General features: G+C 42.9%; 1 protein-coding gene and 1 pseudogene across 3 annotated transcripts in view; both read right to left on the reverse strand.

Moving 5' to 3' along the window:
* The window catches only part of il6st (interleukin 6 cytokine family signal transduce), a 57,105-nt gene that overhangs the window by 15,052 nt on the left and 14,243 nt on the right, over nucleotides 1-27,810 (reverse strand). For 2 of the 3 annotated variants that reach the window (XM_042732123.1, XM_042732121.1), the window contains exon 1: nucleotides 692-845. The exons of the other annotated variant lie outside the window; for it this stretch is intronic. The gene's annotated coding sequence lies outside the window, so the exon portion shown is untranslated. Of the gene's footprint in view, nucleotides 1-691; nucleotides 846-27,810 lie in introns of those variants that run through there. 3 annotated transcript variants of the gene reach the window in all.
* Nucleotides 25,088-26,909, reverse strand: LOC122138646 (annotated as a pseudogene).

The raw sequence follows: 27,810 nt of genomic DNA on the forward strand, positions 1-27,810 counted from the left end.
TACTTGAATGTAGTTATGCATAATTAATTGGTTTTATAATAGTAGGCTAAGTAAGTACATTTAACCCGTGTAATAAGGACACCTTAAAATAAATTGTTACCAATAATTTAAAGCATTTTAACAGCCTTGTATTAAAAGGTTAATGTTATTCTGTGACTTATATACAGGCCTAATTTCATATTTAATCGCCAATATTTAAATTATGTCCACAAATCCCTCATTAACAAACAGACAATAATCTTTGATATTAGATAAACGTATTCTAGAGACACAAAATTATCTGTCTGTAAATAGATAATTCAACAAAATAATATCCGGATTTCAAAAGTACTACTTATCAGTTATATTCAATATTTTCGTCTGCAGATTATTATAATATTTCCTACTTTATTTCATTCGAAGATTATAACTAGTATTTATGGTTTTCTTTACAATTATATTACAATAAATTTATATAATTGGGGAGGATACCAGCAATGTCTGTACAAGCTCTAAAAAATAATGTAATAAATGTTTTAAGTACATTTATTGATTGGGCTAATGTTACTTGTACTGACGGACATCTCACAGTAACACGATGCCTGTAAAGTACGCAGACGTTAAAAACGAACATAACTAAACGACATCACAGAGTAACATACATCATTGATAATGTTTATGACTTTATATATACATTAAAATGTTCTCTTACCTTTAGAGTGGCTTCACATCATACGACTTATTGTAAATTCTAATACTTAAAAAAACATCGCGGATGATCGAGTCGAGATGTCGTTTTCCGGTCGTTCTGTAAGCTACTTCCGGCGTTTTTGAACAGAAGCGCACACTCATCAGGAACGGCCCTCAGGCGCGCTCACTATCACTGAAGACGACAGTGTGTTCTACAGATCGAAGCATTCTGAGCATGCGCGGAAGCGAGATGTACTAGATACCGAAACTCTTTTCGTGATTGGTCGGCAGAGCTGTCAGTCACTTAAACACGCCCCGTGATTCATAATCTATTAGTTTTCCCGTTAGTCATCGCCCACTGCCGGAAAACAGTGATCTCACTGCAGCCAATGGAAGCTCGCGCTGTCTCAGCGTGTTTACATAAAGAGCACAATTAAAATGAGCCACAAACAATTAAGTGCTGTTTTTGAGGCATGTTCTCAATATGAAAACTTGCTTCGAAGGGCGTTATAATATTCGTATTATTATAGATGTAAGCTCAACACCTTTGATGTTGTAACAGTATTACGAGATTCAGGGAGTTTTACTGGCATTACTGCACTTTTATTTAGGATGTGTTATGACAAGCTCAAATATTTACTACATCTAGATGTCTGCGACAAGTCTTTTGTGCTCACAATACACATTGGATCAGAGAAATCAAGTCAGAAAATAGTAATAGAAATGTTTAAATTAATATTTCTGGAAAATATAATTTAATTAAAAAAAAAAAAAAAACCTTTACAGTCAATCTTAGTGTTGGCAAAATGGTGATTTTTTTTTTTTTTTATTATAGGTGTGATTTTAAAACAAATAATAATTATATAAAATATATATATATATATATATAAAATATATATATATATATATATATATATATATATATATTACACACACACACACACACACACACACACACACACACACACACCACACACTATATATATATATATATATTTGATACTGAGATACCAATAAAAGCCTAGTAAAGTTTGGCCTTTATAAGAGCATTTTCTGAGTAATATAAAATTGCATTTTTTTTGTGAGACAAAATTAAAGTTTGTAGTTATGTGTATTTTGAATGAACTCAGATTAAATCACTGTGCTGCTGCCTTTTCATTTTGCAGTTACATCTTCTAAATATTAAAATAATGATTAATATAATTAATGCTGATGTATTTAAAGCTGCCGTAACATGATATGGAATTTCATTTTTATGGAAGTCATCTCTGTGCCACTGATAATCTTCCAGGGAATATGAACATAAATCTTATCATAAAGGAGTGTACTGTACAAATCTGCTTCTGTCCAGTATAGATATTTATTTGACTGCAGATATCATCCACATAAATTGCTGAACAGAAATTAACTCAACTATTTATATTTATCCAAAGCAACGGTTATCAGTTCATGCAAACCCATGACCCTCACCCTATACTCTATATCGTATCTACACATTATCTTTTACCTTTAGGAACGGGGCCAGTACCAAAACACTCGTTGAACAAACTCAGGGTAACAGGACTAAACCAAACGAATCTAACCCTGTTTAAATAGTACCACTACACTTGATACACTCTTTCTCTGTCAGATGGGATTTTGAACCTGAGTTTGTGATTAATTCACGATTTTATGTAATGCAACACAATTGACTTCTTAGCTGATGATCAAGAAATCATTATGAGCAATATAAATAAATTAAAAACAGAAATAACTGCTGCTTGAAGCTATATCTAAATAACAATAAGCACATCAGCTCTGCTTTCTGTACATTTAATGTCATTAAAGATGAGCTTGAGTCAGAACATATATCGACTGTCATCCATTAGTAATTTGGCTTCCTGAAGAGTGTAAACACTATGGTGCTGTCGAAACCTGTCTGGTTTTGTGTGATTCATTTCAGATAATGCAGATTTCATCTCAAACCCACACACCTGAAGCAGCTGATCACAAAGGTGGAGGATTAGGCCTACTTGCAAATTGTAATCCATTACTGATTTCAACAAAGCAACTGTGTATAGTTGTGTGTATTTTTGTGACTTTGGAGCCTCCTACAGTTAAGCGAGTTGAATTCACGGTCATAACTACACCACTTTCATAATTACAGTGGAAAACTGGACATGAGTATTTGTTACTTACACACTCCCAGAACAGACATTTGAGGGAGACTGTGACAGAAACAACGCCTTTCTCCTTATTATAAGTCAGTGTACCATCAGAATGATTTGGAAATTGATATTTCAAGGTAAAAAAAAAAAAAAACACATACAGTTGCTTTCAGTTATTTTAAGGTAAAGAGTATTCCCTCTTACAACATTTAAGTTAATGTTTTGACTTTATGACTCTATTATCATAACAGTAAGTTATCACAATTCCATACTTAAACAGTTTCCTTTATTAATAGTAACAGTAAACAATAAGCTTAAAGCGTTTTTAAATGTTACAGTCAAAATTTCAACCATATGCATACCATAAAAAAGATCAAAACTGTATGAAAAGCGGTCTTGTTAAGACTCAGTAGTTTTATCAAACAGTGATTCTTCAGCATCCTTGTGATCTAAATAAATCCAGATGACGCATGAAACGCTGAACATAGTTCAGATTTCCATCAGTTTCTGTTGTCAGAGAGATTCTGGGTTGTGAGCGGAGATGGGCTGCGTTTTCTCTGCGCAGGAATGGCAGGAAGAACTTGAATGTTTCGTAAAGGTTCTCCTGTCAGCGGTGGTGGGAAGGAGCTGAGCGACTGGCTTTGAGGAATGCCGGCTCGGTGCAGTTTGGATGAAAACGGAGGTGGAAGTACAGCCAGACCCACTCCTAAAGAGGATTTCAACTTCTTCACTCCCTGAGAGACCTGGTTGGGTGGTAAGGAAACTGTGGACCACATTTGTTAAACCGAAGATGTGAACAATGCTCATGTTTGGAAAAAACACCAGTTGTGAGTGTATCTTATTTAATGGATGCTTATATCGTTTAATCATGCAGGGAAGACATGGGAAGTGTTGCAATACATTTCATTTCAATGTCAACAAATTCGACGCATTTGAATTACAAACATAAAGACAGCAAAACAACAAATATGAAACAACATAGATGAGTTCTATCATTTCAGATTGCCATCTTTAGTAAATCTTTTCTTGAGCATTATGAACAGGGGATTGCACTGCATAGTCTTGTGAAGCATGTATTATATTAGAATACAAGGATTAAACTTACATCTGTATGTGCAGTGGTCACGGATAGGAGCCAGACTGTTATGTGTAAGAGCAGATTCTCTGACCCTCAGAGGAAAAAGATGATTGTGAGCTGCTCGGAGAAGAAGACACAGAATTCAGAATTTTACAAATATACATGTAATACTAGACTAATTCAATGATTTATATCTAGGAGATTCTTCAGTTCGAGATTCTTGGCTATTTAAAAACAATAATTTGAAGCAACGGAAACAAAAATTCACAGTCTGTACTAGCAGCAAATAATGTCATTTTAATGAAACACACTTAAGCAGACTTTTTAAAAAATCTACTTTGTCAAATGAATAGTTTTACTTTGAAGTATATTTTAAATAATTATGTTTTAATTACCTTTTGATGTAGCTTAAAGAATTACATTTATTTTTTATAATTTTACCTGTAGTGTGGTACTTTATTTTACACGTCACGTTTTAACTCTACTATATTGCAACATCACTATAATCATGTTTCAAAGACATCAGAAGTATTGTAATTTATATGGAATGAAATACAAGTCTAAATACAAAAAGTTGAGCTAATTCCATTTTATATAAATGTAAATTATAATGCATTTTTATTTATTGTAGTTAACATACAATTAAGTGTCAGATTTACACACTGTGAAAAATAGTTGTTTCAACTTTAAAAAGTTAGTGTTCTTGCTGCCTTAAAATTTTAAGTGCACTTGAGCCCACATTAGTGAAATTCTGCCAAATGCCTGAAAACTAGGCAAAAGTAACAGATGTGGTAAACAGTTCAGAACCATTAACTATTATAATAATTGTATAATCTTTTAAAACTTAATCTTTTAAACTCTTTTTTACGTCACTGTTTTTAATGTCATATTGTTTAATACTCAAACTATATACTCTCCTATATACTGTGTGGGAAAGTCTGATTTATTCAGTTCAACTGGTTAGTCCTAAATAATCTTTCACATAAATAAATTAAAATTAATTTGTGAGTCTAGTAAAACCATTTGTTCGGATTCAATCTCTGCTTATTCCTGCCTGTGTTTGGTTTTAATTTATGTTTATTATTGATTGTTTTCTGTTGTCTTTAATTTTCCCCTCTGATTACTCCCCTATTTCTCCTTCTGTTTTCCCTGCCTCCTTTGTCAGATTCTCGTTTGAGTTTTTCTCGCAAGAAGCAGACAACTATCCTGTCAGTCTCCGCTCTAGTCCCGTTCAGTCTTGTCCCGTTGAGACCTGCCTGGTAACCCTTCCTGTTCTGTTTATCGCCTTCACATTTGTATTGTGTCCAGTTTTGCCTGATGCCGGGAGAGAACCATCCATCCCTGTCTGCCCGCTACCCGCGTCTGCTTTGAGAGACCTGCGATCGGTCGCCGCTATCACTACAGACCCAGACTGCTACCAAAGGGGCCAATTCAAGTCACCTGCTGTCATTTTTGTTTTGTTTTCTATCACCCTCTGTGCGGGTTGCTAAGTTGCCTTTTTCTCAGAAGAACATTTGAGTTTCACATTGTTGACTACCGGAGTTTACATTAAAGATTCTATTTTTGTTCAATCGCATTTGGGTCCTCTCTTACCTTGTTAACAGAAGAATCTGACCAAGAATGGACCCAGCGACCCCGAAGCCCATCCAGTCTGCTGTCGAGTTCCAGGGAGCGATGTTAGGCAGACATGAGGAGGAGTTGTCTGCCGCTCGACATGCCGTGGAGACACTGGCTGCCGGATCTCTCAAGACAGTTACAACATCTTCGCCTCGATCCACCGGTCGCCTCCAGGGCTCCTAGGGCTCCTGAATCTCCCGAACCCCGTATAAACAACCCACCGTGCTACGCTGGTGAGCCCACCGAATGCCGCTCGTTTCTCACTCAGTGTGATGTTGTTTTTTCTCTTCAGCCCACCACTTATTCCAAGAACAGAGCTCGTATTGCCTACGTTATATCTCTCCTCACTGGACGGGCCCGGGAGTGGGGAATGGCAGTCTGGGAGGTGGAGGCGGAGTGTACTAACCAGTATCAGGACTTTGAGGAGATGATATGGGTTTTTGACCGGTCTGTTTTCGGAGAGGAGGCTTCCCGGGTCTTGTCGTCTTTGTGTCAGGGAAAGGGATCTGTTACAGATTACTTCATTGAGTTTCGGACTCTTGCCGCCTCCTGTGACTGGAACCTGCCAGCTCTACTCTGGAGGGTCTCTGCGCGGAGGTAAAAGATGAGATTCTTTCCCGAGAAGTTCCTTCCAGTGTGGACTCTTTGATTGAACTCGCTATCCGCATAGAGAGACGGTTCGATCTTCGTCGCAGAGGTTGTGGAAGGGAGCCCGCGTTCACCGTGGCTCCCCTCGCCTTTTCTCTACCATCCTATTCCGCCGGCTCGGTCTCAGAGCCCATGCAGCTGGGGGGCATCCGCATTTCGGCTAAAGAGAAGGAGCGGAGAATAACCAACCGCCTCTGCCTGTATTGTGGTTCTGCTGCTCATTTTGTTTCCTCCTGCCCAGTAAAAGCCAGAGCTCGCCAGTAAGAGGAGGGCTACTGGTGAGCGTGACTACTCTGGTCTCTCCTTCAAGGTCCTGCACTACTTTTTTGGTCCTCCTCCGCTGGTCCGGCTCATCAGCTACCTGCAGTGCATTGATAGACTCTGGGGCGGAGGGCTGTTTTATGGATGAGACCTGGGCTCGAGAACATGATATTCCTCTCAAGAATTTAGAAGATCCCACGGCCCTGTTCGCTTTGGATGGTAGTTCTCTCCCCAGGATTCAGTGTGAGACGATACCTCTAACCCTCACTGTCTCTGGTAATCATAACGAGACCATTTCTTTCTTAATATTTCAGTCTCCTTTCACTCCTGTAGTTTTAGGCCACCCCTGGCTAGTTCAACACAATCCCTCTATTAACTGGTCTAAGAATACTATCCTCTCTTGGAATGTCTCTTGTCATGTGGAATGTTTAATGTCTGCTCTCCCTCCCGTTTCCTCTGTCTCTTTTCCACAGGAGGAGCCTGGTGATTTGACGGGGGTGCCGGAGGAGTATCACGACCTGCGGGCAGTATTCAGTCGGTCCCGGGCCACTTCTCTCCCTCCGCACCGTTCGTATGATTGTAGTATAGATCTTCTTCCGGGAACCACTCCCCCCCGGGGAAGACTATACTCGTTGTCAACCCCCGAATGTAAGGCTCTTGAGGATTATTTATCGGAAGCGCTCGCTGCCGGTACCATAGTCCCCTCCTCCTCTCCCGCCGGAGCGGGTTTTTTCTTTGTTCAAAAGAAAGATGGGTCCTTACATCCCTGTATAGATTATCGTGGGCTGAATGACATAACAGTTAAGAATCGTTACCCGTTACCACTTATGTCATCAGCCTTCGAGATCTTGCAGGGAGCCAAGTTTTTCACTAAATTGGACCTTCGTAACGCTTACCATCTCGTGCGCATCAGGGAGGGGGATGAGTGGAAGATTGCGTTTAACACTCCATTAGGGCACTTTGTATATCGGGTCCTTCCTTTCGGTCTCGTAAACGCGCCAGCTGTTTTTCAGGCACTGGTAAATGATGTCCTGAGAGACATGCTGAACATCTTTGTTTTCGTTTACCTTGACGATATCTTGGTTTTTTCACCATCACTCCAGATTCATGTTCAGCATGTCCGACGCGTCCTCCAGCGCCTTTTAGAGAACCGTCTTTACGTAAAGGCTGAAAAGTGCACTTTTCATGCCTCCTCCGTCACTTTCCTTGGTTCAGTTATCTCCGCAGAGGGCATTGGGATAGATCCCGCTAAGGTCCAAGCCATCATTGATTGGCCCGTTCCTAAGTCACGCGTCGAGCTTCAGCGCTTTCTCGGCTTCGCTAATTTCTATCGACGCTTCATCCGTAATTTTAGTCAGGTGGCCGCCCCCTTACTGCCCTTACATCTGTCAAGTCATGCTTTAGATGGTCCGATTCCGCCCAGGGGGCTTTTGATCTCCTTAAGAATCGCTTTACGTCAGCACCCATCCTTGTTACACCTGACGTTTCTAGACAGTTCGTAGTCGAGGTTGACGCGTCAGAAGTGGGTGTGGGAGCCATTCTTTCTCAACGCTCTCTCTCCGACAACAAGATCCACCCGTGCGCGTTTTTCTCTCATCGCCTATCGCCGCCTGAACGTAATTATGATGTGGGAAACCGCGAACTGCTCGCCATCCGCCTAGCCCTAGGCGAGTGGCGAGAGTGGTTGGAGGGAGCCTCTGTCCCTTTTGTCGTTTGGACAGACCATAGGAACCTAGAGTACATTCGTTCTGCCAAACGACTTAACGCACGTCAGGCTCGTTGGGCTATGTTTTTCGCTCGTTTTGACTTTATTATTTCATATCGTCCTGGCTCTAAGAACACCAAGCCTGATGCTTTATCTCATCTTTAATTCTTCAGAAGTCTCTAAAGACCCTGAGGGAATTGTCCCTGAGGGGCGTGTCGTCGGTTTGACTGTCTGGGGAATTGAGAGGCAGGTTAAACGAGCGGTTGCTCACACTCCATCCCTGCGCGCTTGTCCGAAGAACCTTCTTTTCGTTCCCGCTCCGACTCGCCTGGCCGTCCTCCAGTGGGCCCACTCATCCAAATTTGCAGGCCATCCCGGAGTCTGGGGTACGCTTGTCTCCGTACGTCAGCGCTTTTGGTGGCTCACTCAGGAACGTGACACGCGCCGTTTCGTGGCGGCTTGCTCCGTCTGCGCGCAGACTAAACCTGGGAACTCCCCTCCTGCCGGATTTCTCAGACCACTTCCTATCCCTTCTCGCCCGTGGTCACACCTTGCCTTAGATTTTATTACCGGGCTCCCCCCATCGGCGGGTAAGACAGTTATTCTCACTGTTATTGATCGGTTCTCTAAGGCGGCTCATTTTATTCCCCTCGCTAAACTCCCCTCCACTAAGGAGACGGCTCAGATAATCATTGAAAATGTTTTCAGAATTCATGGCCTTCCATTGGACATCGTTTCGAACAGAGGTCCGCAGTTCACGTCTCAATTTTGGGAAGAGTTTTGTCGTTTGATTGTGGCGTCCGTCAGTCTCTCGTCCGGCTTTCACCCTCAGTCTAACAGTCAAGCCGAATGGGCCTACCAGACTGTTGGTCGCATTTTTCACAGTCTTTCTTTCCGGAACCCGGCGTCCTGGTCAGAGCAGCTTCCCTGGGCTGAATACGCCCATAACTCGCTTCCTTCGTCGGCGACCGGTCTGTCCCCTTTTCAAGGTAGCCTGGGGTACCAGCCTCCGCTGTTCTCGTCTCAGTTCCCCGATTCCTGCGTCCCTTCCGCCCAGGCTTTTGTCCAACGTTGCGAGCGCACCTGAAGGAGTGTCAGTGTCCAATTTTGCGAGCGCACCTGAAGGACTATTAGAGCTGTTAACAAGCGTAGAACAGATATGTTCGCGGTCAGAAAGTATGGCTTTCCACCCTTAATCTCCCCCTTAAGTCTGCCTCTCGTAAGTTGACCCCGCGCTTCATTGGTCCGTTCCGTATTTCTATAGATGATTATTAGTGTTGTGGTGGTGCGACTTCTTCTTCGTTGTTGTCTTCGAGGCATCCACCTTGTTTTATGTGTTTTGTGTTAAGCCCGTTGTTCGCACCCCCGCTTGTCCCTCTTCCCCCCATCCTTGTCAAGGGCACCCCAATTTATAGGGTCCGCAGGATACTGGACATGCGTCCCCGGGGTCATGGTCATCAGTACCTGGTGGATTGGGAGGGGTACGGACCCGAGGAGAGAAGTTGGGTTCCCTCCCGGGACGTGCTGGACCGCTCGCTGATCAATGTTTTCCTCCGTAGCCGCCAGGTTTCCACCTCAGGAGCGCCAGGGGGCGCTCGTTGAGGGGGGGGTACTGTTATGTCTTGTCATGTCTTGTCATGTCTTGTTCGTTCTTTTTACTCTGTCTCCCTCTGCTGATCGTTTTAGGTTACTTTCTCTTTCCCCAGCTTTTCTTCATCTTATCTGACTACCTCGTTTACTCTCTTCCCACCTGTTCCCTTTTTCCCCTCTGATTACTCCCCTATTTCTACTTCTGTTTTCGCTACCTCTTTTGTCAGATTCTTGTTTGAGTTTTTCTCGCAAGAAGCAGACAACTATCCTGTCAGTCTCCGCTCTAGTCCCATCCAGTCTTGTCCTGTTGAGACCTGCCTGGTAACCCTTCCTGTTCTCTGTGTATCGCCTTCACATTTGTATTCTGTCTAGTTTTGCCTGTTGCCGGGAGAGAACCATCCATCCCTGTCTGCCCGCTACCCGCGTCTGCTTTGAGAGACCTGCGGTCGGTCGCCGCTATCACTTCGGACCCAGACTGCTGCCAAAGGGGCCTTTTCAAGTCACCTGCTGTCATTTCTGTTTTGTTTTCTATCACCCTCTCTGCGGGTTGCTAAGTTGCCTTTTTCTCAGAAGAACATTTGAGTTTCACGTTCTTGACTACCGGAGTTTACATTAAAGACTCTATTTTTGTTCAATCGCATTTGGGTCCTCTCTTACCTTGTTAACAGTTAGAGAAGCTAACTAGTTCTTTAACACCTTTGCGGTCAAGGATCATCAGCGATCCCAGATTATTTTTGTTTCACTTTCACAGCACGTTAAACGTCACACTCTGGACAAACCGTGCAATCAGTAGAAAGATTAAAGACTCTAGTTTCGATATTTGACCACTTACTAAAACATTGTTGTTAAAACATTGTTGCAGTAACAGTAATTTAGTAATTTATGCCAGGAGTGCAAAATAATAAATCCGTATTATGTCAAATTTTGAATAGAATTTCACCAGGCATTCATATTCAGTCACGTCAGCAGCGGTTTATTTGTTTTCAAATAGATTCAATGAACAGCGTCAATAAGGGATTATAGTCCAAAGATGCATGTACATGGAGATATATGGATATATCTACTCATGTTTACTTCATATTTCTTCAGACAGAATCATAATTTCTATTAATTTTCCACTGATTTACGTGATCTGATGATAAATTGCCTCTCCTAGCGCTGTCTCTGTGTGTGCTCCTGCGTGTTCGTGCTGTGACTCAGACAAACTTTAGGTTAATCATGTTACCCCGGTTCTCTGATAACATTCGTTCGGTATCTCACTATGGGAATCGCCTCGGGTGTGACCAATGCTGGAAGCACCAATTACACCACGTCTGTCGGTTGACAGACCAATCACAACAGTGATGAGGGAGTCCCGCCTCCCCAATATATACCACTATATAACGGTCCCCACCTCATTCTCAGCATATCTCTTTCCCATGCTACTGCAAGGAGGGAAGCATGGTGTAGAGACCTGCACTCCCGCAGGAGTACCACGGGACCGAGCACAAATCCGTCCCGCGCAGGTCTCTAGTGTGTTAAGATACCTCACTCATGTTATCAGAGAACCGGGGTTACGTGAGTAACCTAAAGTTCTCTTTCAAACATTCGTTCGTTATCTCACTATGGGATATAGACAACTCCCGTATTGCAGATATGCTGTCTGAAGCAGGCATGCCAACCAACTCAGTAATGTGTGAAAACAATAACACAAGCCCTCCATGTATTATTCACAGAATAGAATGGAGACATGTGAAATAAAGACAACATTTTTTTACACACTTAGGACGGAATGAGCCAACGATGGCTCTGTAACATCCAGCCTATAAAACCTGACAAAAGTGTGTGGCGAAGCCCAACTTGTCGCTGCACAAATGTCCTGAATTGAAACGCCCTTAAACAACGTCCACGAGGATGCTAACCCACGGGCACTATGAGCATTCAGCCCCTCTGGAGGACTTAGACCCATGCTATTATAACAAAATATAATAGCTTCCACCAGCCAATGGGACAGCCGCTGACGAGAAATAGGTTTACCCTTATGAGAATCAGCCCATGAAACAAATAACTGATTACTCTTTCTTAATCCCTTTGACCGGTCCATGTAGTTACACAACCATAGACTGTATAAAAACATGGACGTAGTGTCTGTGACGTCACCCATAGACTCCTATAGAGCGGCTTTGAAGCTCAAAGTGTGCAGAGCGGGTCGTCGCCATCTTGGCAGCGCGTCAATGCGCGACTCTCCCGGATAATCGAAAATGGGCAAAAAGGCGGGAGCTGATTGCTGAAGCCACGCCCACCTAACGCGACGGCATTGTCAGCAGCAGCAATCCCCCTGTCACTCACGTGGCCACGCCCTTAATTATGCAGAACTTTAAGGCATAATATAATTTAAACGGATGAGTTATAAAAAAATTCACCCCCTCACAGTTGTCATGAAGGGCAAAATTAGCTATATAGACCAAAATAATTTTTTTGTACCAGGCTGTAAACATGTTTTTTTCTGCTGTAAAGTTGGGCATTTTAACATGGGGAGTCTATGGGATTGACTCCCTTTTGCAGCCAGCCTCAAGCGGCCAGTTGATGAATTGCAGTTTTAGTCACTTCCTTATTGGCTTCACGAGACAGAACGCGAGGTTGCCGCTCCGACACAATGCACGGACAGGGCACAAACAATGAAGCCGCTCATCTTCCTGAAGAGGAAAAAGGGGGGTGATTAAAAGTCAGTAAATCCACCTGTCTACAGGCGAAAGTTGACTCGCTTACCTTAGGCACAAACGCTGGGTTAGTCTTGAGAGATACTCACGAGAAATCCACAGTAAATAACATACAAGAGTTATGAACCGACAAAGCATGAAGTTCATTAACTCGTTTCGCGGTCGTCAGATCCAATAACAAAGTAACCTTTAGCAAAAGGAGCTTCAAATCGATATTATCTATCGGCTCAAAAGTTGACTGAGAGAGTGCGTTAAGGACCACGGACAGATCCCACGGCGGAATCAGCGGCTTTGAAATCCTGTTCAGATGCCGTGCACCCCTCATAAACCTGCACACAAGTGGGTGTTAGACCTTTACTATTCCTGTCAAACCCCACATGGCAAGCAGAAATTGCAGCAAGAAAAACCTTAATGGTAGAGAAGGTTCTCCCCTTATCCAAAGGTTCTTGCAGAAAACACAACACCTCTAAAGTCAAGTCAAGTCATCTTTATTTATATAGCGCTTTAAACAAAAAAGATTGGGTCAAAGCAACTGAACAACATTAATTAGGAAATAATGCAAAATGACAGTTAAAGGCAGTTCATCATTGAATTCAGTGACGTCATCATGCAGCTCAGTTCTGTTTAAATAGTATCTGTGCAATAATTTGCAATCAAGTCAACGATATCGCTGTAAATGAAGTGTCCCCAACTAAGCAAGCCAGAGGCAACAGCGGCAAGGAACCAAAACTCCATCGGTGACAGAATGAAGAGAACCTTGGGAGAAACCAGGCTCAGTCGGGGGGCCAGTTCTCCTCTTGCCAGATGAAACCAGCAGTTTCAATTCCAGGCTGCAGCAAAGTCAGATTTGTGCAGAAGAATCATCTGTTTCCTGTGGTCTTGTCCCAGTGGTCGTCTGAGACAAGGTCTTTACAGGGGATCTGTCTCTGGGGCTCTAGTTGTCCTGGTCTCCGCTGTCTTTCAGGGCTGTAGAGGTCCTTTCTAGGTGCTGATCCACCATCTGGGCTGGATACGCAGTGACCCTCTGACTTGGATACAGACTGGATCTGGTGGCTATGGTGACCTCGGAATAAGAGAGAAACAGACTAATATGAGCCTAGATGCCATTCTTCTAACAATGTAGCAAGTACATCGGGTGTTATGGGAAGTGTTCCCGGTTCCAGTTGTCCTAATTAATGCAGCCTAAAAATCCTTTAACGGATTTGGATATTAGAAGTGTATTAGTATGTTATGTGCAAGCCAGGTTAAAGAGATGGGTCTTTAATCTAGATTTAAACTGCAAGAGTTTGTCTGCCTCCTGAACAATGTTAGGTAGTTTATTCCAGAGTTTGGGCGCTAAATAGGAAAAGGATCTGTCGCCCGCAGTTGACTTTGATATTCTAGGTATTATCAAATTGCCAGAGTTTTCAGAACGCAGCCGACGTAGAGGACTATAATGTAACAAGAGCTCGTTCAAATACTGAGGTGCTAAACCATTCAGGGCTTTATAAGTAATAAGCAAGATTTTAAAATCTATACGATGTTTGATAGGGAGCCAGTGCAGTGTTGACAGGACCGGGCTAATATGATCATACTTCCTGGTTCTAGTAAGAACTCTAGCTGCTGCATTTTGGACTAACTGGAATCCTGGTTCTAGTAAGAACTCTAGCTGCTGCATTTTGGAATTACAATAGTCTAACCTTGAGGTCATAAACGCATGGATTAACGTTTCTGCATTTGACATTGAGAGCATAGGCCGTAATTTAGATATATTTTTGAGATGGAAAAATGCAGTTTTACAAATGCTAGAAATGTGGCTTTCTAAGGAAAGGTTGCTATCAAATAGCACACCTAGGTTCCTAACTGATGACGAAGAATTGACAGAGCAGCCATCAAGTCTTAGGCAGCGTTTTAGGTTATTACATGCAGAGTTTTATACTTAACAGCTAACAAACACCTGTTGTTTTTTCAGAATTTAGCAGTAAGAAATTACTCGTCATCCAGTTTTTTATATCGACCTCTGCCACTGAACATTGAAAAGGTACAGTATGCCTTTGCGCACACCATAATTCAAATACATTCCATTTCCTATCATATGCAGAGCACGTCGAAGCCGCTCTCGCATTTTGAATTGTTGCAATCACCCTCGGAGGCAAACCTGTAACACATGGAGTTAATTGGTTAACAGATGTTCAGATGCCCCTGCACGCCCCAAACAATAAATTTTATTTGTGTAATATTAATATATATATGGATTTTTTTTATGTTGTTTTGATGCCCCTGCACGCCCCAAACAATCACCTGACTTTCTGAAACCTCCATATATATCGGGCCACCTTGTCACTGGCGACACTTGAGGATCACCTCTCATCGTCCCGATCGCAGTCTCTTTCCGAGCAGTCGCGTTCAGTCGCGCACATTCCGGGCCACGAGTGTCTACTCCCAGGCTCATCTCGGGAGGACTCTGAGCTGTCAGTGGGATCCGCGGGCCGAGATCCCCATCATCGTTTGCTTGGTGGACTCAGAAATGGAATTTTCACTCCCCTCACGAGCCGCTTCTCTGATGCTTCCTCAGCGCTCCCATTGCACGTCTTTTAGAATCCAGAGCCGAGGACAACTGAACCACGGGTCGCCTTCAACACGCACTAAATCCAAGGTATCCAATTCAATCGTGCAGATAACAAAGTTATTTCAACTATATTCAGTATCAATAAAACTTCTGTCATGACAAACTTTGAGCCCTCAGCACTTCCGGCAACTCCCAGGGAGTCACTCTCCATCACACGTGATGTCACGATGAATTATCCTCCAAAGCATCAGACAGCAGCTCCCTCTAGCGGCAGGCACCCTTCCCTTCAGCTTATTACAGCAAATTGAGCATTCTAAATTGTTCCCCCTTGACTTGTTTGTATTACAGACGTGTACGGATTGATTTATGTATTTACTGATTTTCGCCATGAAATATAGCCACATATGCTGGTATGGCTTAATAAGTAAATATACAAACAATCAGCAATACGGCTCTATGTTTTCTAATAACTATCTATAGCTACTTCTAAATTCCAGACGCCCCTTCACTGTCCCTCACGCCAAAGTCCTTTTAAGACAAGTCATGTCACTTGGCAGCCATCTTTGAAACGCCTCTTAGGCATGCAAGAGCAACTCCTATCTCTTTGTATGGGGAAACATCAAATTCTCCAAAACTGTTCACTAAGCATATGATTAAATTTCATATTTGAAACCACCAAAGAAATCTGACAACAACTGTGTCATAAATGTTGTTGCTTTTGCTCAAATAGCGTTATTAAAAGCTAACAACAGCACCCCCAAGGCGGCATCTCAGGCAGACGAGCCCACTGCTAACAACAGCACCAACACGGCGGTGCCTCAGGTGGACGAGCCCGCAGCTAGCTTTTGCTCAAATAGCCGGCGGCGCCTCAGGAGGACGAGCCCGCAGCTAACAACAGCACCACCACGGCGGCGCCTCAGGCAGACGAGCCCGCAGTTAACTCCACCACCATGGCGGCGCCTCAGGCGGACGATCACGCAGCTAAAAACAGCACCACCATGGCGGCGTCTCAGGCGGATGAGCCCGCAACTACAACAGCACCACCACGGCAGCGCCTCAGCGGACAAGCCCGCAGCTAACCGCACCACCACGGCGGTGCCTCAGGTGGACGAGCCTGCAGCTAACAACAGCACAGCTTACTTATTCAGGCTAGATCAGTCAGTGCGCATGCACAGTCCTAAGCTATGTCTAAGACTGCTGACTGTTTCTATAACAACCGGGACACTTCTAATGGCAGCTGTAGTGACGCGCCGACTTACTGATCAACTCTTTCATTCGGAAGGCGGGGCTTTCTGCGATTGAGCGACCTTATTGAGCATTGCATATTCTATAGCGTTTGCTCACACAGACCAGCCGGTCTCCTTCAACCTCCAATTCTATTTCCAAAACTTCTATCGATTCTCCCTCCCTTCCTCCCTCCCTCCCTGCATCTTGCAACACACCCCACTCACAAACATCCTTTCATCCCAACATTCCTTCTTCCACCCTTCCTTCAGCCGTTTACAGCAATACGGCCCTTGCATCTCTAATAATTCTCAATAGCTATTTAGAAAGTTTTAGAATTTAGAACCTTTAGAAGAGGTTTTATTGCATTTGCTATACTTGTATTTTAATCGTTTGCCATGGAAATAGCATAAGATGTTGATCTGGCATTAAATTAAAATATATTACTCAATAGCTTCTTATTCTTCCCTCTCTATAACTCCCAATCGCACTCTCTCCCTACCTCCCTCTACCTCCTCCCCCCATATCCTCTCATCCTCAACTCCCCCACTCAAAGACATCCTTTCATCCCAGCATCCATTCTTCCACCATTCCTTCATCTCTCCCCACCTCCCTCTATCTCCTCCCACCTCCAATATCCTCTCATCCTTGACCCCCCCCCCCACTCAAAGACATCCTTTCATCCTTTCTTTCAGCCATTTTCAGGACTGCCTCTTGGCTAACTCCAGGCGCCTTCACAACTGTGCATTCTGTGACGGAGCCCATGCGAGAAACTCCTGCTCTCATAACCCTTCGACACCAGCAGACTGACTTGCAAAGCACCTCCACACTCCTATCAAGAACCTGATATAGTTGACAGGCCACTAGCAGAAGATGCTGAATTAAATCAACTTATCTTCTCTCCATGACACTCGCATTCCAACCATTAACAGTATCATCACAACCCCAGAATACTTATTCACTTAGCAAGCCACGGAGCTTGGCTGGCCAAAGCCGATACCACTAATGCCTATCCATCAAGAATTGGGTGAGGCTTTTGGGAAGGTGCCATTAATTCACCGTGAGCCACATTCGATTGCAGAAACAGCCCTAGGATATTAGACTCTCTTTCCGAAGCTACAGTGGACTCTAACTAACAACCACAGACTCCTTACGTTCTTCACCTCCTTGAAGACTTCAGATAGTTGCACCTTCATCTGCACCACCATAATGAGGATATCCACACCAATCTACGTTTTCACTAAACTCTGCCTTCCATTATCAGAGCAGAAACCTCAAAGCCTCACACTTCATCTGAGCTAGATAGATGTACGTACTAAGCATCAGCTACCAGGACTTCTAGGCCACCTTTACAATGCCATCCAGATAATACCTCAAAGGAAATCCTTCGCGTCAGACATTCTGTCAAAAGCAGAAACCGTCCCTTCCCCTACGACAGAGTCACATTAGATAAGCATGCAATGGAAATGTGGCTCTCATCATGGAACAACATTTCGTTACATAATAGCTACATCTTTCATCCCGGCTGCATCCAACTGTACACTGATGCAACACCCTAAATAGACTTCAGCAGTTAATATGGTGGCTGCTGGGTTGATTCTGAACAGCCTCCGGAATTCAGTTCCCACAATCCACAGACAAGAGCAGTCTCCACAACATAATGAAACATATCCCATAGTAATAGTCATCCTTTGGGGGGTTGAATGGTCCGAATCTACTCATCCGCTCAGACAATGCAGCAGAAGTTGAAACTATAAACAAGGTATGATTATGTTTGGCAGTTATGCAATTCATTCATAGGTCCTCCTCCGAGCAACTCATATACCAGGACTCCTCAATCTCGTAACCGACTCTTCGTCTCATTTCCCATTTCCAGAAGTTAGACTTGGCTCCAGAATAAACATGCATCCCTCGCCAGTCATACCACAGGTCAAACACCAAACATGCTTCCAAAGAAGCCATTCTTAATTGCCTTGCTCCAAGCATGATCTCCAGAATACCTCTCCGGCTGGAACTGTCTCAAAGCTTCCTTTCCCATCCAACCGACCCGCCGTCCTTTCAATAATTTGTTTATTTATTTAATTTTTTCCTAAGATTCCCATGTGCATTTCTAAAACTAGTTGTCAGGGATCAACTACTCCTATGAATAACCACTGGCTACCATTGCCCAGCTTCTCTCATTCTCACATATTCATACTAATAAAGGCTTACAAAAACAAGTACCTGCGTTAACCATCTAACGCCTGAACTATTCAGCCTCCGCATCCTCTCCGTATGATCAGGCATTCCGAGCTCACGCTTAAATCAGCTCTTCCTAACTTTGCGGGTCCTAATTGTCTGGCCTAAATATATGCTAGAGACGATACCCCCACCCTTAGTCTCTCTGAGCCATCAATTCTAGATGCCCTGATCAACCTGACCATGATCCCATTCCCTCGACCCCTTTATCCTCTTTCTACTCTTCCCCAACTCCCTGTTCAACTAACAGTTTCATAGCTTGTTTGTGGCGTGGTCCTAGCTAGTGAATTAAATTCAACCTCTCATGGTCCAGGCCCAAAGAGCCACGTTGTCCGGTGCAGGATGAAAAACTCTCTGCGAGCTTGTGAGAGGAGGTCTCTGAGCAATGGGAGAGGCCAGGGCAGATCGTGCAGGAGCTGGATTATCTCCGTCAGCCACAACTTCCCTGACCAGTTTGGCACAATCAGAATTAATGAGTGGCCGCGTTCTCTTACTCTTTTTAGAGTTGGTAGGATCAGACTCAGGAGGAAACGCGTAAAGCAGTACGTTTGGCCACAGGTGAGCCAAAGCATCCACACCCATCAGTGCACCGTCTCTCGCCAGAGAAAAGAATAGAGGGCAATGGGTATTTTCATGCGAGGTGAATAGATCTACGGCAGCTCGGCCGAACCTCTCCCACAACTAGTTCACTACCTGAGGGTGAAGAGTCCATTCTCCATACTGAGGATTCCCCCTGGACAGGAGATCTGCCCCCACATTCATTATTCTCGGGACATGTGTCGCTCATAATGAATGAAAATGCTTCAAGCCCCACACAATGAGTCGTCGTGCTAGACTGTGAAGCTGGGGAGAACGTGTTCCCCCTTGGTGATTTATATATGCCACCATCGTTGTGTTGTCAAATCTGACCAAAACGTGGTGATTCCGTAGGAACTGCACGAAATGTTTCAGTGCTAGAAACACTGTTAACAGTTCCAGAAAGTTTATATGTGCGTTCTGTAGCGAGATGTGCCATTTTCCTTTCGCTATTCTGCCCTCGCACACTGCACCCCAACCTGTGAGTGATGCATCTGTTGTTACCACCTTTCTTTGAGAAATAGCTCCCAGTGGAGTCCCTGATTCCAGAAAAACGCGATCCCTCCAGCAGTGGAGAGCGAGCAAGCGATGTGACGACACTATCACTTTGCGGTTGAGGTGGCGCTTCTGACATAAGCGTTGTGCCGCTACCCAGCGCTGAAACTCTCTCATCCGTAACAGTCCCAACGTGATGACCGATACTGGTGAGGCTATTAGGCCTAGAAGACTGTGGGATTACAAATTTATAAAATGTTAAATCTAGTTTCCAATATAATAGTAGACATTTTGAGGTAATAAAGCTGACATATCCAATCAAGTGTTTGAGATAATGACCTTTTGTTTTTATGCTCTTCCTGACCATAAACTCAAGGCACAGCTGTGCCTTTGTTTCTATGATAATGTGAAGGTATGGGCGATACTGTTTTGTTATTCTGGTTTTGAATTGCATTTGAATGTTATTTTTATGTTGTTGAGGTTGGGGATTGTATTTGTTTTTCATTTTTCTGTTTGCTTTTTTTTTTTTTGTTTTATTTGTCTCTATGTATCCCTCCCCCTTGAAATGTATATAAACTCCAAAGTATCAATGGTTTGGTTAGACTTTTGATGACTGCAGCGTTATCCAGCTCGTTCTCAATAAAGAATTCTGCTGAAGATTACCCAAGAGTCTCCTGGTCTTCACTTCTGAGTTTTCAACAGTTTTGGTGCCGTGACCCGGAAAGAGCTCCTCACTTGAATCCAGATTGAAACTTCAAGCTCAACAAAGATCTGACTTCGTTGCAGACTGAATCTTTCTGTACAACCAAGGATTGGTGAGTGTAACTCTATCCAAAAGAACCTTTAAGACCAGAACAATTTTTTTTTTATCCTCTGCGCCGTCAGAGAAGAGTTAACAGACAGCTGTAGGGTTTAGTTAACTAAGTTATCCTCTAAAAAAAAATATTTTAGAGATGAAGGTTATCCTCTGTTAAGACAGGGAAGTTTAGCATAAAATGCTAGTATTTTGTGTTATCCTCTGTGTTGCCAGGGAAGGTTGAATACATGTATTAACTAGCTTATCCTCTGCTTTGTCAGAGAGGTTACTGGTGTATACTGTGATTGTGAGGTTTTTTTTGTAATTGTTCTGTTGTGTCAGAAAGACTTTACAAAATGTTGAGAAGGAATGCTAAGCTGATTCCAACAACTAAGAAAGGTGGACTAGCTACTTCTTCATGGACAGACAGTTCAAACCATTGTTAGGACAGCACATGGATTCAGTAGTGACAGAGTCAGTCAGATTGGATTTGATAAAGAAATTTGGTATTGATCCAGAAGAAGTATGATCAATTGAAGAATGTAAAAAGGTACTAGCATCATGTATTTGCAAAAACAATGTGAAAGGCATTATCTGTTGCCACAGAGAATTTGGTTTAGCGCTAGCTACGCAACAGTTTCGGCATAACTCAGAGCTAGGGAAACAGAACAAAGAGCCAGCGCTAGAGTATCCTCTTTGACTAAGGTATTAAACCGCAACAAAGCTGCAGCAAAATCTGATGTGGTAGAAGTTAGTCAGCCTGATAACAATTATCCTCTGACTTAAGATTTTTTTTTAAAAGATGTGTTCATCCAATCAGTAACTGATATGCCTGTAAATTCAGTGAAGGTATGTGGCGCTAGGAGAAGATCTCAGAAAATTGAAGGAACTGAAAGTGTTCCTCCCAACTCTTCTGTGGTCCAAGTACAAACTGTTGCCAAAGGGCTAAGACCTAAAGATATAGAGAGACTATCCCAGAACTTACCCTCAGCACGCACAAATTTAACTGAATTTAGAAGAGCATTGATCAGCAAAATGCGTCTCTATGACATGTCATTAGCAGAAGTCACACAGCTGATGTCACAAATTCTAACTGAATCTGAATTCAACAGTTTTGAGACTGCTGTTACTTCTGAACTACAACATGCCAGTAAAGATGAATTGAGAGAGGGAGTTCTAAAAGAGTTAAAGAACATTGTTGGACCAAAAGTGAATTGGTAAAGGTCACTAGTTGTGTACAGAAGAAGGATGAAACTGTAAGTGAATACACTGAAAGCTTTTGTCAGTCAGCTGCAGCTTACAGTGGAATAGCTGACACTCCAGAGAAGGTAATGAATCATAAAGGACCACTAGTTCGTACATGGTTTAATGGCCTTTTAGCCGAGTACAGATCCGCTTTACCATTCTTAGATCTTACATGGTCCACTGGAAGCTTGCAAAACAACTTGGACAGGTTAGCTACTTGGGAAAGAGACTCTGATGTCAAAGCCAGAGTAAAGATTGCAGCAGCATCCTTTCAGGTTAACACAGAGAATCGACAGAAACGTAAAAGTCCTAAGAAGGAGGGCAGTTGTCATTACTGTGGTAAAACTGGACACTGGATGAAAGTGTGTAGGAAAAGTAAGAAGATATTAAGAGAAATTAACAGCTTTACTCAGCTACAGGTCAGTCTACTTACTACTCTGAAGCAGCCCCTTCCCACGTCACCTAACTGTTGGAGCAGCTTGCAAATGTGTTAACTGTTAGGGCTGTGAGTGCTTAACTTCCCCAGTAATGTACAACAAAGATGAAAGATCCTTTATAAATAAAACTACAGGAAGCTGACTGTCACTTCCTTCCATTGAGAGAATGATAAGTACAATCACAGCCTTCAAAACTATACTAAAGCACACTCCAGTCACTAACCTATCCTTTTTGGGTAATGATGTTTGTTATGACTGATGTTCCATTAGAGGATGGAGATGTTGTACAGTAAAGTTCGCACACCAACTACAGGGACAGACTAGGACACACACAGACCAGTGGGGAGCCCAGGGAAGAACCGAAGTGCAACAGGCCTCGGGGGCCAACCCTGTGGTGAAGACTTCCTCATAGGTTTCCCCTATCAGTAGTTTTATCCCCACCTCACTTGTCCATAGGTGTCAAATTACTTAAAACTAGATTGAGAAAAACACTATATGATCACCAGACTTAAAACCACTATACGATCAACAGAAGTCTAAAAATGTCTATGCATGAGTACTGCTGGTCTGCTGTTTCTTTGTTTTCTTGTGTTGCAGGTATGTGTGCATGAGATGTCATCTCCATAAGCAGCACATTGGTGTAAAGCATCACCTCAGACATCCATGAACAAGCTTCATGAGGACAAAGAGTCATCAGAGGGAATCTACGTTTGAAATGGACTACAGAAAACAGACTTCACAGCTATTTGGGCGCCATGGACTTCAAGACTTCCACTCTTATGCTACATGGTTTTTCTGTGTCATCATGCAGTTTGTACGACATGTTACCATCCATGTCATATGTGTCAACAGTTATGGTTCTAAAAATAAATATTACACCTAAGTAAATCTAGTTATATGTGCCTGTAACCTTTTCAAGTTACACGACTGCAAGATGGGGCTTATATTAAATTGCTTTAGTTTCAGAGTATTATTGTTGCATGTAGGTGTTTTGTCATGCCCTGACATTTGTGCTTTTTTCAGTTTCTTATAAAATATCTAAATGGCTAAAGTCTAATCTCACTGTAATCAGCACAAACTAGGCTATAATAATATGTGAGCAGCATGTATGTACATGATTGTGTTTTTGAGAAAAAAAATGTTATGCGTGGTTAGTGAAAAACTAAAAATGTTAAATCACTTGAATAAGGCAATAAAACACATACAGAAAATTGGTTCCCAGGAATTTTGAGAACTGGAGCTTGTAGCCTAGAATGAGTTTTTTTTTTTTCTAAATGATGTGAAAATCATCTTGTTTACTCACTTACAGAAAACAATATATTGATTTAAATTTTCTAAGACACTTTTTGTTGGTAAAAGTCATATGCGAGTAGGAGTCAACTATCATGAATTCACACCTGAGAAGACAAAGGCCTGCATAATGAGCTGCATAATGAGCCATTCAGTCAGCTGTGTCACTTAGAGGGATGAGTTACAAGAAAGAATGTGAGGACAAAATAAATGTATATAATTTTATGTTTGTAGTTTATTTAGAATATATTTAATTATCCCACAACATAATTTAATATTCACTTGTGAGTGCAGTTAAACAGTTTTATTAGGAAAAATCAAAGCTGACTTTCAAACTGAATTTTTTGCATCATTACTCCAGTCACACAATCCTTCAGAAATCCTTTTAACAATCTTATTTTCTACAAAAAAAACATTTATTGTTATTATTATCATTATTATTATTATTATTATTATTATTATTATTATTATTATTATTATTATTAATGTTGAAAAGAGCTGAGAATATTTTTTTTTAGGTTTTTTAGGGGGGATAAATTGAAAGAACAGCAATGATTGTTACATTTGTTACAGTTTACATTTATTGTTACATTTATATTATTTACGTTAAGCTTTTGAATGGTATAGTAGTGTATATTGTTATTGAAACTTCATAATATTTCACTTGATTATACATTTAGTCAGGAATTATAGTTTGGAAAAAAGTCTTTGGAAAAAAGTCTAACTAGTAAAATGTTTACACGTTATTGTGAAAAACTAGTACAAGTATATAAATAAATAAAAAGAGACTTACTCATGTTTATGATCTCTGCTGAATAAAGTGCTTCATTCTTTTTTCTGAGGAAATCCAAATCTCAAATCCTCAACCACATCACATCTTTTTGGGGTGAATTATGTCTTATTTCCTCTCATCGCGGAGCAAACAGTAAAATAATAAAAAACTTGAAGAACAGTCTCGCTGCGTTGTCTTCTGTTGTGTGGGCGGTATTCAAAAGCCCGCGCGCTTCAGTGAAACATTTGAATCTCAAAAGCGCGCGCTCGGCGCGGGGGCGTGGTCGCATTAGAAGATAATGAAGGGAGACGTGAAAAACGGACATCGCGTTGTTTTCATATGGATTACTTTATCACAGAATATTTGTTTTCAGCAGCACTTGTTTAGTTTTAAAGTAGACATGTCAGGCTTTCTATAGATATCTCTCTCATGTCTCTTCGTTGAGTATTCACTGAGTTACAGTTCATTTTAATGACGCATTTGTATCTGAAGATCAGCGCAGACAAAGGCTGCAGACAGCACTCCTTGTTTGTTATCTTTATTTTATAAGTGCACAAAGGTTTTGTTGTTATTATGTCTGTATACAAAAAAAAGTAGACCCTTTACAGATTCGATTGATGTATTGCACTTATCTGTACGATCAAAACTGAAAGTGTAATTTAAGTTCTTTTCGGGGTTATCAGGAGAAAATACCCCAAAATGCGTATACGCGTTAATCGACTCCAGAGGGTTAACAATTATGTGTAATATAATGGATTTATGTGTGTTTTAATTTGTATTATGTGAGAGTTATTACTCTCAACGGGAGGACTGTGGGATTACAAATTTATAAAATGTTAAATTTAGGTTCCAATATAATAGTAGACATTTTGAGGTAATAAAGCTGTCATATCCAAGAAGATCAAATCAGGAAAATCAAGTGTTTGAGATAATGACCTTTTGTTTTTATGCTCTTCCTGACCATAAACTCAAGGCACAGCTGTGCCTTTGTTTCTATGATAATGTGAAGGTATGGGCGATACTGTCAGGCACCTCTGCATTTGAATGACACTGTTATGTTGATGAGATCAAGGCTGGGAAAATGCCAGTGTCTGGAATTTTCCTGATTCCATTTGCTTGCTTTGTTTAAATTGTCTCCACCTCTATGTATCCCTCCCCTTGAAATGTATATAAACTCCATAGTATCACTGCTTTGGTGAGCATTTTGACGACTGCAGCGCCATCCAGCGCGTTCTCAATAAAGAATTCTGCTGAAGATTACCCAAGAATCTCCTGGTCTTCGCTTCTGAGTTTCCAACAAGATGTAAACATAGTCTGAATGAGAATTTTTTCCCTTTCTGGAAAAGGGAGAGACAACCACAAATTGACCTTATGTGCTCCTCTGATAAGAACGCCTTCTACAGGTATGAGTTCAGCCTGAGACCCAGGTAAATTATTTCCTGAGTGGGCACTAAGCTGCTTTTCGTGTCATTTATTTTGAAGCCTAAGCCTTTTAAATGAGACACAAGCAGATTCGTATCTATCTCCGCCTGCCTCCGTGATGGAGCAGAGAGAAGGAGATCGTCCAAATAAGATGAGACTCTGAGACCCGATAATCTCAGCGGTGTTAGAGCTGCCTCAACGCATTTCATAAAAGTTCGTGGAGCCAAAGCCAAACCGAATGGAACCATCAAAAATTCTCAGGCTGTTCCCTGAGGAATTTTCTGTGCGCCAGATAAATGCTTATGTGAAAGCAAGCGTCCTTCAGATCTTCTGATGTAAACCAGTCTCTGGGACGAATAACATTGTATAATGTTTTTACTGTGAGCATTTTGAACTTGTACTTTCTGAGGGGCTTGTTGAGGTTCCGCAAGTGCAGGATGGGATGGAGACCCCCGCCGATTTTGGGAATGACAAAGTACTGGGAGAGGGGTTATTTCCTCCTCTACAATCCGAGCTGACTCCCCTCCTTCTGTTGTTGACATTAACACAGTTACTGAGGTTTTACAGCAAACTGCAGACGATAACCCCGTTCTATCGTGGATAATACCCAAGGGTGTACTGCACATGCGCGCCACCTCTCTGCGTGAGCAGAGAGCGGACCGCTGTAGCTCTCGCTCACTGAAGGCGCAGCGGCACCATCCAGCGGCGGAGCTAGGGGTTGCAGCTCTGATTTGGCTGTATTTTTGTTTTTATTTTCACTCAAGTCTGTGCCCTTGGCCCACTGCCTGGATGCACAGGAAACATTTTTATTTCTTTCAAATGGAAACACTTGTGTAAACTTTCGTCCTTTCTCTTGCATAACCCTGTGGGTGGAGAGGGGAGAAACAACATGTGGGGCACTGGATGAACTGGTGCCAATACTCCAACAAGAGAACTTCCGTCCTTTGAACATTTTTCTTGAATCACACCCCGATGCTTCTTTGGCAGATGGGGGGGGGACAAGACTCCTGCGTCGTGCAGAGGGGTGCTACAGAGACTTCGTGAGTGCTGTAGCCCCTCTTTTGACCCAAACCCAGATCACAGGTTAGGTCGCCCGTTGCTTTTTCCCTACCTGAGGGTTAGTTGGGCGATGCTTAGCTGCTGCTGCCGCAAATGAGGCCTTGCCTCTAGGCTGGGGCTGTTTTGGGTGAACCTCCCTCTGCATTGGCTGCGGGGGGGGGGCAAACCCTGGACGCATGGGTTGGGGTGGCCGAGCAGTCGGCTTCCTGGGAAGGCAAGTTTCAAAAACTTCCCCATCCTTCTTGCGCAAGTCGCACTGCTGACGCATATTTGTCACTGCAGTCCCAAAAAGGGCTTTCGGCTCCACTGGGGCATTGAGGAACTCTGCCTTCTTCTTTTCTGATAAGCCCATCAGGCCCAACCACAGGACTTTTTCACCCACCATGGCCAGGGCCATGCGTGTCAGGAAGGGCTTTCGTGTAGACTGGGGGTTGAGATCTGCAATGACGCAGATCTCTTCCCACAAAGCTGAATCGGGTGACCCAGCATCAATCTGCCTCCCCCTTCTCCTCCATGGAGCCATGAACTCAGCTTGTTATGATTTAGGTGGCATTTAGGGCTCTGACAGCCAGGGCAAAGGAGCAGTAAATTTTTTGAAAAAGAGAAGCAGACAACCTCTCTGTCCTTACTGGCAGAGAAGGAGAGGAGGAGGATAGGGCTGCCCGTCGATTGGGGTGGAGGTGACTTGCCACCGACAATTCGACTGGAGGTGGGTTTCCATATTATGAACGTCCAGCTGAAAAAAACCTTTAACAGGAACCCTAAGTGAGAAGGGTTTGTCCCAGTAGTGCCGCATCTCTGTGACACATGCTGGGACGGCTGGTAGCAGCTGCTTGACTGGGAAAGTACGCGGTGGCAGCCTCTTCCCATCATATAAATCCCTCTCTGTACCCTGGCCCTCTTGCTGAGATGGCCAGTCAACAAAGAGTTTAGCAGTCGCTCTTCTACACATTTCAGTAAGGTCCAATTCCCCTGGCATGGGGGAGGGGGACTCACCGATCGCACTGCCAGGCCTGGAAGAAAGATTAGGAGGGAGGATAACGTCCTCTTCATCATCCTCCAAATCCTCCTTTAAGAGACGGGCAATCGTCTCAATCATCTTCATCCTCCTCCTCTTTGTCCCCCGCCCAAAGGGTGTGATTCAAAGAGGTTAGGAAGTTCCGGAGATATCTCGTCCATTAACTCTCCCCAGCTGTACTGAGCCTGCGGAGCAACCTCGTTCATTTCCGCGGGAGGCGCGGAAAAACTCGGGTCCCCTTTATTTGCGGCCGCCACTCTTACTCTGCGCTCCAAA

The sequence above is a fragment of the Cyprinus carpio genome, chromosome B10, assembly GCF_018340385.1.
Source record: "Cyprinus carpio isolate SPL01 chromosome B10, ASM1834038v1, whole genome shotgun sequence".
Lineage (NCBI taxonomy): Eukaryota > Metazoa > Chordata > Actinopteri > Cypriniformes > Cyprinidae > Cyprinus > Cyprinus carpio.